General features: G+C 39.4%; 1 protein-coding gene across 15 annotated transcripts in view; it reads left to right on the plus strand.

Annotated features, from left to right (window-relative positions):
* The window catches only part of ZBTB20 (zinc finger and BTB domain containing 20), a 471,839-nt gene that overhangs the window by 19,408 nt on the left and 433,992 nt on the right, over positions 1-18,439 (plus strand). For 3 of the 15 annotated variants that reach the window (XM_083884708.1, XM_083884716.1, XM_083884717.1), the window contains exon 1: positions 8,507-9,332. The exons of 1 other annotated variant lie outside the window; for it this stretch is intronic. The gene's annotated coding sequence lies outside the window, so the exon portion shown is untranslated. Of the gene's footprint in view, positions 1-8,505; positions 9,333-16,578; positions 16,615-18,439 lie in introns of those variants that run through there. 11 more of the 15 variants (XM_083884718.1, XM_083884722.1, XM_083884723.1 and 8 more) reach the window with 9 other exon arrangements.

The following is an 18,439-nucleotide window of genomic DNA, read 5'->3' on the forward strand; positions in this document are numbered from 1 at the left end:
ATCACAGTGTGTTAAAAACAAATGTTGATGCATTCTGAGACTACAACAGAGACTACTTAAAGTCATATTTGTATCCTGATTCTTACCAATATTTTGTTGGCTTCAGGACAACTCAACAAATGGAACAGTAGGACAGCAAAGTACCAGTTAATATAAAGTTATCTTTATTCCAACTTCTGTTTATTTTGCTGAGTTTTTTGTTGCATATTATCAAATGGTTTCACAATGTGACCTCTGACTTTGAAACAAAACAAATTAAATGTTAGTTAGTACTGATTAGTGCAACGTTAACATTGATTCTTTATTTACTCAAAAGTCAGGAAATTAACGTTCCTCTGACAAACTTAATTATGCCTAATTGCACATATATTACAAAGGGGATCTCTCATTATATAATCATAGATAATCCTGGTAGCAATACAAAATCTTACAGTCCTAGCTAATATTTGCAAAGAAAGTTATAGAAAAAGAGCCCTTTGACCATAAAATAGTATCTGAGTTGGGCTCATTACAAAACCTGACTGAAGAGTAGCATTGAAGTTGGTACACTTTGTTTCTATTATATCATTTTGAAAATATTATGTCACCTTGTTCTGTACGTTCTAGTTCTGTAATGAAAGGCCCTTTTGTTCAAACACAGGCAAAATAAAAGAGTTGTTTGTCTGTAGGATACCAAAGCTCATTTCTGTCAGACTTACACCACCACTAACCTTGCTAGATTTTCCAATTTTTGACAGGTTTGATCGAGAGAAAGGTTCTTATCTCTTTTCTTGTGTAAAATAAGACCTGAGGTTTAATTTTCAGTTATTACAACTTTTTGCTTTTACTTTCTTTGGCTTTAAATAATAAACTCTCTCATCTATTCCTTTCAAAATGGACTTCAATTAAATCTTCAGGAAAAGAAATGCACCTCTAAATGTGTCCTTTAAAACAGCTGAGCAACCTGTGTTCACTTTATCAAAAAATATTGTCCTTTAGGCTAAAACTAAAGGACTAATTGGACTCAGTCTAGTCTTTCTAATAGAACTCAGCTTATAGAAAAGTAAAATAAAAAAACCACCAAAAACCCCCCCCCAAAAAACCCCAGGAGAGACCAGGACATTTCTTTTCTTTATTACATCTACTGCATCTTGGTTCTTTATTCTTCAGAAACATCCTTGATTAAATGTTTCAAAGCCAACAAATCCTGCCCACCTAGACACAAAAATAATCCTGAGGTGGTCTACACATAATCAAGGCTTGTGAACATGAAACTTTTATACTTAATGTTGAGGGCACTGCTGTTAATAAAAGGGTTATGTCCTTACTAGTGTTTTCAGTGTGTGTGAGACAGGGCTCAGCAGTTAAGTTTGTTCTTGGAGAGGGCTTCTGAGGCTATCAAAGACAAACCTTTGCTTGATGTTTTACTCATTTCTACTGCTTTACTGAATGGTCTTACAATATTTAGTTAGCCCTGAAACAGAATCAGGCACTTTTTTATACTCACAGGTCAGAGCCACTTGGTCTAAATGCCCCCAAGTCCCTGGTCTTTATGTTTTCTCTTAGCTGGCAGTGGGATTTTAGGGGCACATATCCAGAAACACTAAGCACAGGGACTTAGCAGGAATTTGGGGCAGCTGAAAACAGTGAAATTGGTCCTATGGTGAAATTTTGGGCTGAAATGCTTCCAAGTGAGAAACAAGCCTAAGAGCTAAAGTCCAGTCTTTTCAGCAACTTACAACTTCAGTTTGTCTGGTAAATGGATTGGCTTACCCTTGCCTAGAATACGTGGAGAAAAGTCTTGTAGAGGAACTTTCTCACAATGACTGAATTTGAGGAAAATAATCCTACAGCCACTGAAGGGATGTCATGGTGAAGTATTAGATGAATAATGACACTTCTTGCTGCTTCTTTCAAATAGTACAGCATTATTGTAAATACTATGATTTTTTACTTTTGGTCATATATCCTTAGCTTTATGAAAATACATAAAGGAATATCTAGTTTTAATAATGCATTAAAAAGATTTTTTTAAAAATTCTGATCATAATAGAGCTTTTTAAAAATCCCTGGCTTTTAAGATAATCACATAACTGAAGAGTTTTTAGATGTTTGAAGTTTCAACACTGTTTGTCTCTTTTCTGTAGAGGAGTTTTGTCCACTTCATGTATAGTCAATAAAAGTTAAAGTAGGAAATTTGTATCTGTATATATCTGATACACTGAAATTGCATTTTTGTTTTTATTTTTCCAGAAATGGCTATTCATTTAGGGGGCAGTATTCTCAGATGTGATATTCTAAACTAGGAGATAATTACCTCTTGAATGAGTAGCATCTTTGAAAATGCTGACATAAATATTTTCCAGGTAGAATGGATTCACGCTGATAAGCTTATGAAAATATTGTTGCACTCAGAGGGTAAAATAAAACCTTCCAAAATATTGCTAGTGATGTGTCTCAGTTTTTTCACCCATCTAGATCAGATCTTCATTCATGGTAAACTTAGTGCATCTCAGCTGCTACAATCACTGGAGTTGTAGAAGTTTGTGTTGATTTGTTGGCTGGTTTCCCTCCTACTATTTAAACAAGGTAAAAGTAGAAATGCTGACCACCTTGAACTTCCAAATTTTCACTGTGGTTTATGTCTGAAATCATTATGACTGAAATCATCCTGCAATCAATAGTTTGCATGCTCCTTAACTTTCTATGGCAAAAATAGAGATCTTTGATAGCTTTCATCCTGGTTATCTGGCAGAAGAGAGTGATGAATGCTGATTTGTTTGTTACCAAAGCTCTTTTCATGTGATAAAACTACTTTTTACTATTTGTTGTTGAGTTTGGGATGGATTCAGTGTGGATTTTCATAAGAAATTAATCCAATTTCTAGTCCTTAAGTGTTGACTGAACTGCAATGTCTCTAAAATGGAATCAGGCGTAACCTGTGGAAACTGTATAGTTATATAGTAGAGGGTGCACCATACAATGCAGTGGGCTATGTAACAAGATCTGACTTCATTGTAACTCCACAGCTTGCATGAGGGCCTGGCAGCTTAGCTCAACAGCTAAATTGGTCACTAATGGCCTGCCCATGCAAAAAAAGGTAATATCCCAGCACCCTGTAAGTGGAGAGGATGAACATATATGTACAGCCAAGGCTACACATAACTACACCTTGTTAGGGGTTAAATAATTGCAACACAATCTACACATCCAGGACAGAAAGCTAACAATAACACCTGGACGTCCCAAGTTCATGTGCATGTATGTGTGAGGGCTTTTTGTATGGTTTTGGTTTTTGAATTGGAAAGCAATATGTTGGTGCGATACTGTCTTCTGGAGTTGATGAGGTTCTCAATCCCTCTAGGTGGTGATTGATATACACCATGTTGATGAGTATAAAAGCAAGGGATTGGCCTTGCTGGTACAAAATTTGTTATGTTGTGGGATCTCACTCTCACAATTTACTGATGTAGCAGTAACATTTACCCAACTCAGTACTAGAGAAATGTATGACATGGGATGATTATGCAACAGAAACACTGTTTTGCAGCCTTAACATAAGGTGGCCTAGGGGAGCAGTCATTGTGCAAAGTGTTCCTGCACTGAAGTACAGGTGGTGTCAGCACAAAGGAAAGTGGGTATTTGGTACACACTGCTTGCACACAGATTTACACAAATCTATTTAAGTTGTTGGAGACATGTCAGCTTTGCATCTGGTTTGTTATTCAGGATATTCTGCGATTAAAACAAAACAAAACAAAAAAAACAAAAAAACCCCACAACAACAACAACAACAAAAAACAGTAGAAAAGTTCTGGTTCAGTTAGTGCATCCCATTTCTTGCCAGTCAGCTGAACTGTCTGAGAGACTGATCCATAGAGGCAACATAGCCTGAACTTGTGATCAGGAGAGGCTAACATGCCAATCTCACTTTCTGTTCTCAACAGAGTGATTAACTTTTTCCTTTTTTTTTTTTTTCTATCTGTAAAATGAGAATGGCAGTAGTTTTGTTGCCAAAGGAAGTAGTGAGATTTGATTTTTTTATGATTACATGCACTGAAATATGTTATGATGGACCAAAGTGGCTATTTTAAAGGAAGGTATTACTTATTTGGAGATCTGGCAGTAAGTAGTGACTGCTGAGATGGGAGAACAATTGAGATTCTTTGCGTACTGAAAGGCACCACCAGAAGTGCACTGTATTTCCCCTTTCCTGTCCTCAACATCATCACCAGTTAATCTGCAAGAATAAAAAGCTTTGTGTGGTCCCTCTATGTTTTTTGTTGGCCCCTGCTGATGTAAATCGAACATACTGTCCTCCTGTTATCTTCAGGTTTAAAAAAACTATTTTTAATCACTTCATACAGGTATCTAATTTGAATCAGCCTGCCACACTGCAGGACTCTTGAGCTTTTTTAATTGGCATCTCATTACATTTGCACAAAGTTGCAGAGACACTGCAGGACACCAGTAGAGACATGTGAATCACCAATCCTGTTGGGCTGGCAACAAGATGGTGTGATACACCAGGGGAGTCTCAGAGACCCGTGTATGCGGTTAACGGGACTGAGTGGAAGCAATCAAGTTCAGACATGTTGCTGTGACTGCTTCTAGGTCCTGCCTGTACCATCTGAAACAGAATCGTGATGGAAGCTTGCCTGGGATTTTTAACAGCAGTATGGTGTTAAACCAGCCTGGTTTCTAGGAACAGTTCCTGGGATTCTGGTAGTGCAGAGCTCCCTGAAGTTATTAATGGAAATGTCATGGGGTAAATATGTGAAGTACATCAAAAGCCATGTTTTAGCCCATCACAGGGATAGGCAAGGTAGCCAACCAGTTCATGGAGTCAGTCTCACTTAAATTTCTTCAGCATTTGAAAATCAACCCTTAGGTATCTGCTAAGAGGCTAATGTATTTTTTCTGAAGGAAGTAGCTCTTATCCTCAGACATGTTTATATGATGCCGTGACTCCTTTTCCAGTTTTGGCTGCCAACAAGATATGTCTAAACTTAGCATGTTGGTGTGCCTGGAGACATAAAGTGGAGAGGAGAGACTAGAGCAGTCTAGAATATGTTATTAGGCACTGAAGTGCCTACCTTCCCTCTCAGTCCGTCATCCAGAATCTTTTCATTTGCAACAAGATCTTTCACAGTTATGGTGGGGGCTTTGGTTTTCCCTATGTTCCCCTTACTACTGAAAATCAGGGCTCTGCAACTCTTTGGATGCTCTGGCTGCACCAAACACGACAACTTTTCACCTGCCTTTATGATGCTAGTTATTGTTTCTCATTCTTTTGGAGGCTTTGCTAGAGGGGTTAGGGCTCTTTTGCCTTCCTAATGACAGTTGCTAGAGACTAACTCTGAACTGAAAAGACAAATTTGCAGAAAAAGAAAAGCAGGAGTATCATCTACTGGGTAGACCAGCATTGCTTGTTCTTGCATTCACAATGGGTAGTGCAGCCTTTCACTAAGTGAGCCGGGAGCCCTGTTCCAGACTCTTTTCTCCTGGGGTGACACTGTGCATGGCCTAACCAAAATTTGGTGTCTGTGCCATGGGAGATGTACGATCCTGGCACATGAGAAGGGCTTGCCTGCCTGTTCTGCTGCATGGCCAGGCCCAGGCCAGCCGTGTGACTGCCATGCAGGCCCTCACTGTCACACGGCAGCTCTGTGTCCAGTCCTGTGACAGAGATGAAAGCTGCCAGCAGCCACACGTCCTCCTTCCTCTTCTTGCAAATGATCCAAGTACATAGCCATTGACCTCCTTGTGTAATGGAGAGGAGGAATTGCAGACCCACAGGAGTGTGGTGTGGTGGTGAGCAGGATTTCATTAAGCATTTTGAATCAAGCAAATGGGCAGCTTTATGCTGGCAAAACATTAAATCAGGGTTCTCCATTCAAATCGCACCACTCAGGATTTTTTAAAATGGTTTAGATGGATTAAATGATTAATAAGACAACCCAGAATCGAGCCATTGATGGTTAGGATCTAAGTCTAAGAAAGACTTCCAGGCAAGGAACCAGTTGTGCCAATCACATCTTGTGGGGTTTTTTTTCATTCAGGTCAAACATATATTTGGACTTTATAATGATTATGGTTAATTTGATTAATTTCTGATTGAGGGCCAAGACTAGCTTAAGTTGGAATCTACTCCATATTTGCTTTCCAACAATCCTGAGGTTTGAAAATGTTTGGTTTAGTTCTATAGTTCTGTGAGTACACAAACCCCATGAGACTTTGGAAGGGGTGGCTTTGGGTTCCAGTTTGGGTCTGGCCCTAAGCATTGTTGTAAGTGAGGGGAACTGGGCTCAGTTCTAGCGTTCTTACTCAGATTCAGACTTCCTCAAAACATGAAGGAATTTGTTATCCTGGTTCAGATGCATATATGACGTCTCTAGAAAGTTAGAGGAAAGTTAAAAATCTATGTGCCTCCCAAATTACAGGTTTTGGATCTGTATCAATTGCAAATCTGAACATTTTTCAAACTTTAGTGTTTCTGACTCAGTACTCAGATTTCTACCTGAATGTCTTATATTTGAAGGGTCAAGTCTGTTTTTTTTTTATCCAAAGCCGGTACATTTTAAATATCTCTTCAGATTTGTATGTGTAAGGTTGGTAGGACAAAGGAATTAATGTTAGTTTGGGGTCAAATATTCCAGGCTGCCAAGAACTTCTCACATCTGATATCCTCATTTTGAGATAGACCTGTTTTTTAAATTTTTAATTCAGAGACTATTCCTATTATTTGAACTGAATATAAGGATACGAGAACTTGTGATTTTCATCAGCTGGCTTTGACACAAGTCCCCTTGACAAAGTATTTATATTTTTCCCATGATATTTGCCATCGTAAAACTCTGAGAGATGCCAGGCCAAGATGGGAAGACTCTTCACATATTTACAGTACCATCTACTCATGGAACTACAGTTGAGTCTGTTTTACAGATGGAAAAACTGAGGCAGTGACTGCTCAATTGGTACTTACACAGCCAGATCGAGTTACCACAGTTAGAAGCAAAGTCTACAAATGCCCCTTCTGCTTTCCTGACCTTACATACCCTTCAATAAGGTGATTATGGTCATAAAGTCCGGAGAAGAAAATATGTAATATGACTAAATGTTTGTAATATATATTTGGAGTAACTTGGAGAGCTGCCTCTACATATGCCAGGTGTGTACGTAGCTAAATATTACAGAAGGAGTTGAACTAAGTAATGTATTAGAGCTTCTTCTCTTTATATTTTACCCTAAGGTAAGAGAGGCTGTGTTTTGATGAAAAAACTAATGAAAATTAACCTTTTAAAATAAATTACTTAATCCTTCTGTATTTACTGTACATCTGGATGAAACCAGAATGTTTATAAGCGAAATACAAAAATGTGTACCATCTACCAGTGAACAAAACTAATCAAATTCACCAGTCACCAGGCTGGTTAATATTATAAAGACTCTGTGAATCATGAATATCCAGCCAGCCTGAGGGTACAAATCCATGAATCTAGGGAGTTTACCTGTCTCTTTTAGTCAGCAGGCTATCCCTTTTCCATCACTACAATTTAGGCATATATTGCCTAATAATAAATGTGATAATAAAAATGTATTTTGGGAAGCGGGATGTTTTAATAGAGCTTTAGATCAAAAGTGAGATTCATTTTACTTAATTTAGCCAACTACAAGCTAGCTGCTTAGCCTAATCTAGTTGTGTAGGCTCCCTGTTTAGTGGGGAGACAGAGAAAGCTGGGATGAATTGCTTTTGGGAGGTGCCTGTCTCTCCACTGACAATAGAGGGAGCCTACACAACTGGCTTAGACAGGACACTTAACTTTTAGGTGGGTATGAGTTACTCCAGGAAAAGTCTGTTTTGCTTCAGGAGATTTGAGTTCTCATCTGGTTTTTCTACTGATTTACAGCATAACCTTGGGAATATCACTTAACCTTTTTTATATATATATATATATATATATATATATATATAATATTTTTTTTAACCTAGTATCTCCATCTAAAAAATACTCTATGGATAAAGTTCTTGGAGAACCTTTGCCAAAGATGAAATACAGGTGCAAAATGTTTTTTCCCTGTTCTTCCTACTTTGACGCGTCTGTTGTCATTACAGTAAACAGAATTTTTGTGATAGCATAAGCTTACGTGTGATGAGAAGCAGGGCTGAGTGAAAATTATTTTAGAAGCAGCGTGCATCTTCTTCAGATGTGACACAATACTGTAAAAATAAAAATATAGATACTGGTTACATATATTGTTTCTCCTATCTTTGCTTCTGCTTTGCACCTTCCACCACCCATCCATCCCCTCTCCTCCCCCCGGCAAAAATATATAAGGAATGGGGAGAACATTCTTCAGATTAGACCTGTATTTTAAATAACCTTGGCCTGTTTGCAACTGGGAAAATGTTTTTTTTACTTGAGAGATTTATTTCTGTCCTTGTAACACCATGTACTATATGCATTGCACCTGTTCAGACATAAGCACAGCACATTATTATAGCTGTAGGGGTAGAAGCTTCCCAATATATATATTTTTGAAAGGAGGGAATGCTGGGGAGAATAGCCCTCTCTTTTCAATTGTTTACCGAGCAGTCTCTTAGGAAGACTTCTTCCTCATCAAGATCAATTTTCCCTGCTCCCCTATTGTCTGGGGAAACCTATCTTCAGGAGCGTCTTTTCTTGAAAAGATCTCATGACTTTAAAATCATCAGTGGGCTTTGTGTAGTCTGCCTGTCAAAAGAGATATGTTTACACCTTCCCCGCATGTGTTAGAGCTATAAGGTTACGGAGCAGAATGGCTGATAGCTTCACGCTAATACGCACAAAAAAAAAAAAAAAAATGTATTTATGATAATCATATGGGCTGCCTGAAACAATGCGCTCCAACATCCTGTAACATAAATAAGAAAGGTGGAGCCAGGCGGCAGCGGAGTGTTTATTTGCCAGCGAGGCTGCTGAGCCCCGTGTACCTTTGCTAGGCTGCCTCAGCCTGGCGGTATTGAACCTGTTGCTGCATTAGCCGAGTTGTATTTTGCTAGCTCGGGGAAGGAGGGTTGTCTGCTGTCTGGTAGGAGGGCTTTGTCTGTGTGCGCCTTTCTCTCTCTCTCTCTCTCTCCCTCCCCGGCTCTGCCTGTCTCTCGCACTCTCGCTCGCTCTCGCTCGCTCTCTCTCGCTCGCTCTCCCTTCCCCGTCTCTGTGGTTTGTAAGGTAGGTTGCAGTGTGTGTATATACACAACATCAAGAGCAGGAAAATGGACTCATTAGGGAGGCAGGCAGTCATTACCACTCACACTGTACTTCCAGGGAGACAGCGACTATGAGGAGACAAACTGAGGACTGGGGAACAAGGTAGGCCAGTCAACTTTTATAAAACATAAAAGAATAAAGCCTCTACTCTCCTTAAACCACCAGCAGTTCTTTATTCTCCCCCCCCCCCTGCCCCCCCCCTCGATTTTTAATTTAGAGATGTAAGTTTGCCAGACCTATTTGCCAGCTTAAAATTCGGAACATCTATAGAAGGCCTTACCCTGTACAAATGTTCCCCCCTCCCCGACTTATTTAAGGGTGTGCCCCCTTATGATTCACTTTAATTACTTTTTTTTTTTTTCCTAATCATGAAGGAAACAAATACGTTTGTTTTCCAACACTAGTTCCAAGTAAATCAATATCTTTCACTCTTTTAAAACAGCTCTGTCCGTATGTTTGTGGGTCTCTCTGCTTTTTCTTTTCTGTTTATGCAGTTCCATCTGTCCGTCCATATATCATGTTCTCCTTATTTACTGCTAAATGGGGGTTTATTAATATTTGCCAATGACTTTTAACTGTAATGCCGGTGACCAGGGTTAACGGTGACTCTCGTTCTTTGTTTTCTATATATATGCACACTGTAAGTTTAAAGTCCATGCTTGGCATACAGTAAATAAAAGCAAAAAAAGAGAAAGCAGGTTCCACTCTTCCTGACAGGATTTTTATACAGAGATTTTGCTGTTTATCTGTTTTGGTGTGGGGGCAGAGGGGGTTAATTCTGCTTATTGTACGTGTACTTTTTCCTCCTGGATATTTTTAACATCTATATTTCATTATTAGTGTTTTTGCAGTTTCCTTTGCTAGCAAGAAAGGAGATGTATATTCTAACTTTTGTGTTGCTGGTCTAATACAACATTATGGAGGCATCACTGGGTTAATAAGAATTCAAACTTTCTAAGAGGGAGTTTGTATCCTTGGCTGCCCCCCACCCTCCCACTTTATGCATGGTTATGCTTGTGTTTCCGTGTGTACTGACGGGGAAGGGAGGGGGGAAGGGAATAGATATTTTTTTACAGTGGTGGCAAAATTATGAAATCTATCGAGCCATTTTGTCCAGAAATAGTAACTATTTATTTACCAATTTTCACTCCACAAATATGCTGCTTATTTGTATTTTCAAACATTGAAGCTTTTCTCTGAATTGATTTTTTTTTTTTTTTTTTTTTTATACTTTTTTTTTTTTTTTCCTGGGGAGGGATTTGTGATGCATTTCATAGCCCATTTAGCATTGTCGAGTTTTTGGAGCCCAGATTTATCATGGGTTCTAAAGACTGCTTAAACTGATCCATTTGAAATGGTCTTTTTATCTGAGCTCTTGTCATTTCTGTTGGAGAGTAAAACTGTTACTCTGCTGGTAACAGAAAAAAAAAAAAAAAAAAAAAGAAAAAAAGAAATAGGAAAAGGGATAGTGGAAGTGAGTTACATAAAATGTTCTGGAGAATCCTAAGTAATTATATAAAATGGACGCTGATCAGTGGAGGTTTCTGAACAGTAACAATCACCTTTTTTTAGTAGAAAATTATTTATTTAATAGCAAGAGGCGGACTTCTTAAAAACATGCATTAGGCCTTCCTTTTAGCACAAAGAAGTCCATAATGCAATATTCCTAACCCACCTGAGGCTGCCTAGGAGAGTCTCCAAAACCTTCAGATCCTTTGAAATGTTTCTTAAAAATCCATTATTTTGCAGCCAGAAAGAACTTTCGCTGCCAACAGGTTTTTTTGCTGTTGTTTGGTGGTTTTTTTTAGCTGTCCTTTAACTTACGAGTCCCCATTTCTACAGAAGTGCCTCCTCACTGAACAAACTAAGTTAATTGAAATCCAAAGCAGCAGATCTATTCACTGGCACTATAACTACAGAAACTACTTGCTCCATTTTATTAGCAGCTTTTCCAGAACATGAGTGAAACTTTTCAAGGTTTTATATATCAGTGTGCCAAAATTTAGCGGCTCATTTCTTAGCTGGGGAGTGACATTTATTGTTTACTAATTTTTTTCCTCCTTATTTTTATTAAAACTTCTAAATTAATAATTTGTTGATAGACTTTAAATGTGTTTGTTGCTCTAAATGACCCGTTAACTGTAGCAAGGTATTTCTTCCTCTCCTAAAGTTTGAATCTCAGGCTTTGAAACTCAGATTGGTCGTAGAGGGGATGCTGAAGTTATGCCAAAAAAATGTAGGGGTCTTAAAGGTGGATTTGCTGATGCCTCTAGGTGGTGGTAAGCCTGGAGTGAGGCAGCAGGAGTGTTTGCAGCCATCCTCCTCGGGGGATGGGTGAGGGGTTTTCAGGCACCTGTCATTTTCTCCTGCACCAGTGCAGGTGTATGTTCCTCCACAGCCCAGGTTTTTCGTAGGAGAGCACATGGACCTGTCCTCAGGATTCTTGCATGTACTTTTAGCAGAAGCTCAGACTCGTCTGAACATTTTTGAAAAACTTTAAAAATTACTACAAGATACCTCTTGATTTTATGAAAACTCCAGGCAAGAGGAATTCAAGCAGAGAAAGAGAGTCACAGTAGGGGAAACATTTTTCGTTATCCGGTAAGATTTCTTTCTAATAGTAAAACCGCTTTCACTAGGAGGATGTAATTTTCCTTGAACCCCAACTATATTCTATTAAAAAAAAAACAAACCAACAACTTAGCTTTTTCAATGGCACAAAGTCCGTTTGCAATCTGGATGCAGCAGCAAAGGGTAAAGTATGCCTAAGTAAACTTAAATCCAGCATATGGTGATGTATCTGGAACTCGGGGAATGCCAGAGCTGTTGGCACAGGGGTTGGGTGGCGCGGGGCAACGCGGGGTGCTCCGGGTCCCCTGCCCGCAGCCTGGGCAGCTGTGCAGGGCAGCGCTGGCGCTGCTCATTGGGTCACACTGTGCTTTATTTTAGTGTTGGAGCAGACAGTTATCTAACACACCCACATGAGGAAGTGCTCTGGAGCAGTTATTTCATGCCTTGCCATGCCCTGTAGCTAGAGCAATTTTGGGCTGAATGGCGTGTGTATGTGCCGCTCTCACTCCTGGGAGACGAGAAGCAATGCTGTTGGAGTTTTCGTGTCTGTGTTTTTGTGCTGGGGTTTGGGTGCTTTGTTGGTGTTTTTTTTTTTTTTTTTTTTTTTTTTAACAGGATCAAAAAATGGGATATAAGACAGTTAAATCCAAATACCAAACAAATACCAAGTCAAATTATTTTTAATAGTGCAGGATTTTCTTTTCTCTTAAAGGAGGAAAAAATATCTCTCTTGTTTATTTTGATAAAGACAGTTGTAGCAATTTCCTGAGTTGACTATATCATTATTATAAATATTACTCACAGTTTTCCTATTTTCACATTTTCTTCATAGGCCTGGCTTATTCATAAGGGAAAACAGCTGCAGAATATTAAGAAAAAATTGTAATATTATTTATATAAAACTTTGATGTAAATAGGGAATAGTGTCCCCTGCTAGAGAATTCTGTGGGATGGCTTACAAATCCCATACAAGAGAGATTACAGTCTTAGATAAATTGTTATTTAAATCGTTTCAAGAAAACCTTGCTCATTTTTGCAGACCATATGAGGTTTTAAGCAGAACAATTTGAATAGAAGTTCTGTTTAGAAATTGATGGCATGCTGTGGCCTTATAGATTTCAGTTGGTTTCACTCCAGTCTGTTTTTATAGGACTTCTTTAAACTGCGATCTGTATGGTAAAGAGCTTCTGCTGAAAGACATTCATAAATGTTAATGAGAATTTAAAAATTGAAATTTGACTTCAAGTTATTTAGATTTTTTTTAAGCAAAACTTTTAGAAAATCCAAATCCTTTATAAAAGTATTTTTTTTCTTTTTTTTTCTTTTTTCTGTTTTTTTCTGAAACAATGGGCTGGGAATAGTTACTGTTAAAAAGTAACTTGTTCTTTCTGAAGGATCTGACATTCGCACTGTGGTGCAGAGGGAAAATGATGGCAAATCACAGTGAAACGGACTTCACTGTTCTTGTTAGTTTGGTCCAAGAAAATTTTAGAAAGTAAACAAACAGCATCAACTGTGAAAAATAACTTGGCTTTTTCATAATCTATCTATGCCAGTTTTCTCTTGGTGAAAAGTAGTGTTTGACCATACACCAAATTTTGAGATACTTTTGTAAGATCTGTACCATTTTAACTTGAAGAGATTTTAACGGATGTATTCAACTTTCAGTTAGGAGGAAATAAAGGCAAATGCTTTTGTCCAGGTGGTTTTTCCTTTGATAGTGTTGACTGTATTCTTAGTTAGTATTTATTATAAAAGTTAATATTTAGTTCTAGTCTTTGTTCTACGGCACTGATCCAATTCTTCTCTAATAGGAGCATTTCAGAATGACTACTGCTTATGTCTCTCATATTTTCTTACACTTTTGTACTTAATCCTCCAGCACCATTGTGTGCTCTGACGGCATTTTGACCACCCAGCGCTGGCAGGAGCTCTCTTTGCAGATGGGTCTTGTAAAATGGTCACCAGAGGCACGGGGCCATGTGCCACCTCCTCTTCTGTAGCTGCTGGGGCAGCCAGGGCTGCTGGTGCCACAGGGCAGGTTGCTACACATGCCAGAGGTTTGCAAGAAGAAAGAAGTTCAGCTTTTGCCACGTGCAGAGAAGAAGGGAAGACTGTATCTTGAAGTAGAGAGAGTACAGGAATGGGAAATTGGGCTCATGGGATAAAGCTGTCTTTAAGGAAAAACACCCCACTGTACTTCTGACAGCAGGCTGTTGGCTTTGGGGAAAGGAGTGTGGAGGGTCCCAGGCTGTTTGAGGAGGCAGATGTTCACCTCCCAGACAAGTGACCCACTGGCTCAGTTGGCACTAGGTGGCACTATGTGAGGAAAGGCCATGGACTATTCCAGAACAAAGGCTAAAATCCTTTCATGCCAAGAATGGCCTCATCCCACCAGTGACAACCTGCTCCACCAGCCCATGGAGGGCAGATTTGCAGCTTGTGCTGTACTTGCTGTTCTCAGGCACTGCTCCTCAAGATCTTTCATGGCAGGCAGGGACTCTAACACAAAGTAGTTCTACCTAATCAAACACTGGCAGCATCTGTAGGACTTTCTCCTGTCGTAGTTCTTTCCTTGTGCTTTTCTGCAGTGAGTGGACACAGATCACTAGGTAATATTTTATGTCCAGTTTGTACAAATGTAAATGACACTACCAAAGGTGAACAAGAACCTATAGGTCTTCCAGAATCTTTGAGCTACTATCAAACCAGTGGGTACAGAAGTCTGAATCAAAACCAGTTTGTAACTACAGCAAAGAAGAAAGGAAACCCGAATAGGCAGTGCTTTCACCCTGCTTCAGAGCACCTATGGGAAATCTTTACAGGACAGACCATTCTGTAAGCTACACCAGTAGATGACCTCTTAATGTTACACTTTCAGAGTGCATTTATCTTGGGGTTATGGTACAGCTAAAAATGAAAGCAAGTATAGTGTGTCATTTGATTCAGAGTATGGGAATTACTGATTTTTCCCTTTTTGTTCCTTCTCAACAAAAATACATGCTTTCTAATATCTTATTTCTAAGATCATCAATAGCTGTGTGACAAATCTCTTGAGGATACAAAAGTAGGACTGGGAAAGTTGTGTTACGGACTTCTGAGTTGTCCTTTCAGCTGACTGAAAGTTAATTATTGATTTCTATTTCCTCCCTAGAGATGCCTTTCTTTCTGACTAGAAAGTTAGTGGTCACAGTGCAGGAATGTGAAAGTAGTTGTCATGTGGCAGTACAAGATTTCATGGGCAGGATGTCAGGAATGTGTAAGATGGAGGTTGATATGGGGAGAAAGTGAAGAAAGACAACTAGGTAAAAGCTTGTGTCCACTGTCATTTTATGTGGGTTGGATGTGGAGTCTGCTATTCTCCATGGCTCTGGCTCCTAAACTCCCAGCAATCTGAGAGCTAAGTGAGTCACAGGCATTAGTGACAGAGGAATGCTGAGAATAAAAACAAAACAACAACAAAAAACCCAACCAAAAAATCTCATTGTTTAGGCACAAACACAAGAAAACCATGTTTAATTGCTGATGTGCTCCCTCTGCTGGTTCTCTAAAACTAACAAATGCTATTCCCAGGAGACCGGGCCACACCCTCTGGGACACTGCCTGACAAAAATTGTGCCAAATGAATGGCTTTGAGCTCTCTTGCAACGAGCGGTAGTAACAGCAAAAGAAGTCTTCTGATGAAGGGTGTTAAAACCTTGGATACCAGGCATGACTGCTGAGAGGTCATGAAATGTTCAATCTGTAATTCAGCCTTTTTTCCCCCCAGTCTTATATTTGATAGGTGTTCCTTTTCCTATGATTTCCCAAAGTTTGTATTTTCTTTTTTGCTGTGGCTGCTTCTAGGATTTTTCCCATCTGAAGGGGTTTTATCAAATCTTCTCACTGATGGTTTTAGTTTCAATTTTAGTGTATGTAGTATCTGAAGAAGCCCTAATGTAGCTTGGGCTTTGGCAGCTTCCAATTCTTTCTGTCTCTGTCAGTTAAATCTGCTTGTCAGCTTTATACTGTTGTGCCCACTTCATCCTGTCCTTTGGCTTGAATACCGGCTGTTTTTTCAGGATACTCTTGAACATCCTTCCTCGTTGTGATGAATCTGTATTTCTTTTCCAAACATAGACTGAATTGTTTAATATGTTTCCCTACACAGCATATTTCCCCAGTAGATAAGTTTTTTAAATGCAGCATTTTGTGCTTTTATGCTATGAAAAAAATGTCCTGGGTAAGAATGAGTACTGGAGACAAAAAAACTGAATAAAGCTGTGTTAATTTCCATTGAATATTTAGAATGTGTGGAAGATTTCTGACATAGTAATTATTCAGTAAAAAGTAGTCCTGTGTTTCCCATATTTTCCACCTATGTGGACTGTCACGAAAAAGAGCTTCATCTTGCAGCCATTGACACACCAGTGGGAATCAGCTGTGCAGAGCTGTTGCAGGACTAGGCTCAAGTTTTCCATGTAGAGTAATGAAAAGTTTCCTTTCTGCAAGTCTCATGTTTCCCATCTAGGTGACTGCTTATTAAATCTTTATCCAGTAGGGACAATAAACCAAACAGCCTGGTGGGTAGCTAATTGTCTGGAGTGACTCAAGCCACGTATAAATCTCATTTGTACTCAGTACGTTGACTCTCTCTGGCCTCGTCGCTCTCTCAAGTATTCATTCATTTTGAGACATCTAGAATGAATGTAATGCAAAGAAAAGAATCCCTGGTCTTTCTATCTCGCTGTCTCAGAGGATCTTTGTAAACTGATGCTCCTTTATTTCCCTTTCACAGGCCCTGCAGTTTGGGATCCCGTCCTTCTGAAAGATAGTGCAGGGTACTGGCCCCCGTGTGGGCAGTCACAGCACTGAGACCTCATCGCCCTCCTCTCACCAGCTCCCTGGATGGGAGGAATTGTAGCAGGGCTTGGCATCTCTGTGATAGCCTGCCATCCTGCTGTACCTGCTCTGGGGATAAATAGAGAGTGCAGCGCCTGGGGCTACCAATCTGGCACCTTTTGCTGGTGCTAAACTAATACAAGTGATTAGAGGTGACATGAGTTCCCGGCGAAGGCCCAGCCTGTCCTGGTGGACCGTTTGAAGTCCAAGCCCTGTTTTGTAATTTCCAGCATTTCATGAAAATGCTGCTTTCATTTTTCTCTCCGAGCCATGGCCAAGTTTGGAAAGCTTCAAAGCTTGCTCCAATTGATAAAAAATAAAAAGTGTTTTTAAGATGGTGACATGTCCTAAACGAGCTGGTTCCTTATGAGCTATACCAACCTCAAATCATTTATCCACCAAGTCAGTCAGGCTCATCCTGAAACGTTTCACTGCTGTGAAAGCAGCTGCTCCTGAATGAGATTAAAAGCCAGTTGTGCTTTTGCAGTACAGTCAGCTATGCACAACTTAGTGTCGGACAAGAGAAAGTACAGTTATTTTTCCCTACTGCTGGGCATTTCTGGATTCTCAAATTAACTTGCTTTTTCTACTAGTGCCTGAGTCCCTTTTTACAGGGGACTAGATCCCATTCCAAGCCTTTCTTAGTACTTTGGTAGACAACATATTTTTTCCCCAGTGTGTTTACAGGGATGTTAAATATTTTTGTCAGCACAAAGTCATAGTGCAGTATCTGAAGTTTTAATCAGATTGCAGTGCAGTTACTACTGTATTCAAGGAACTACTGAGGATAAGCTGTGCATTATGGAAGCAAGATTCACAGTCTGTTTCTAGTTTTCTTTGTTATTTTCAACCAGTCACTTCATGTCCTAGTGTCTCAGTTACCTGTCTTCAAGACAGAGATAATGAGATTTATCAGTTTCTGAAAGCAGATAGGAGAGTTAGTTATAGCTGAACTAGCAAGTTTTATCCTTCCCTCTTGAGTCTGTGCCTTGTCATCACCCTGAAGTGCATTGCAACTTCTTTCTTTACTCTATTGGCTTTTCTTTAGCCTCCCCTTGAAGTTCTTGAATATTTGTGGTCTTTCTCTGGCATGTCAGACTAGAACTGACACCTGAAGTCTTGGAGTTAGGGTTTCAGCTGGGTTTTTGGGTTTTGTTTTTTATTTTTTTGGAAAGGTTTTTTACCTCACGGAGGTGAAGAGCTACTGTTTGCTTAGGTAGTTTGGATGACATTAAAACTGTTCTGCCCTGCTCATGCAGGCTGTATCCTGATGGCTCTCAGCTGAATTTAGCATGTATTTTGAGTCATGTAATTTCACAGCATTCAGCCCTAGGTTGTCTTGACCAAACTCCTATTAATAATTGAGCTATCTCAGTTAAAACTGTCTCTGTGCTGGAGTGAGAATCTTCTTGTCTAGATCACATCCATATCCAGCCCTGTGATAATTTATTCTGCTACCAGAATTTATTTAATTTTCATTCCGTATCTTTTGCATATAAAAGGTTGAAAACAAAAAGAAGTGAGCTAAAATGAACTTTTCTGGAGTTTCTTGGTGAAGTCTGCTGGTGCAGGAACATGGTTTAATAGACTGTAGGCTGTTTTAAGTTATTAGAATCTGGACTAACGTTACTATGGAACATTGGCTTCAGTGTGGTAGAAGGATACAAATGGAGCATTTAGGAGGGAGGTTTGTGAAGAATGTGAGCAGCTAGAAGAAATAAAAGCTGAGACACAGGCAGGGGGCAGAGCTGTTCAAA

This window comes from Zosterops lateralis (genome assembly GCF_965231275.1).
Source record: "Zosterops lateralis genome assembly, chromosome: 2".
NCBI classification, from domain to species: Eukaryota; Metazoa; Chordata; class Aves; order Passeriformes; family Zosteropidae; genus Zosterops; species Zosterops lateralis.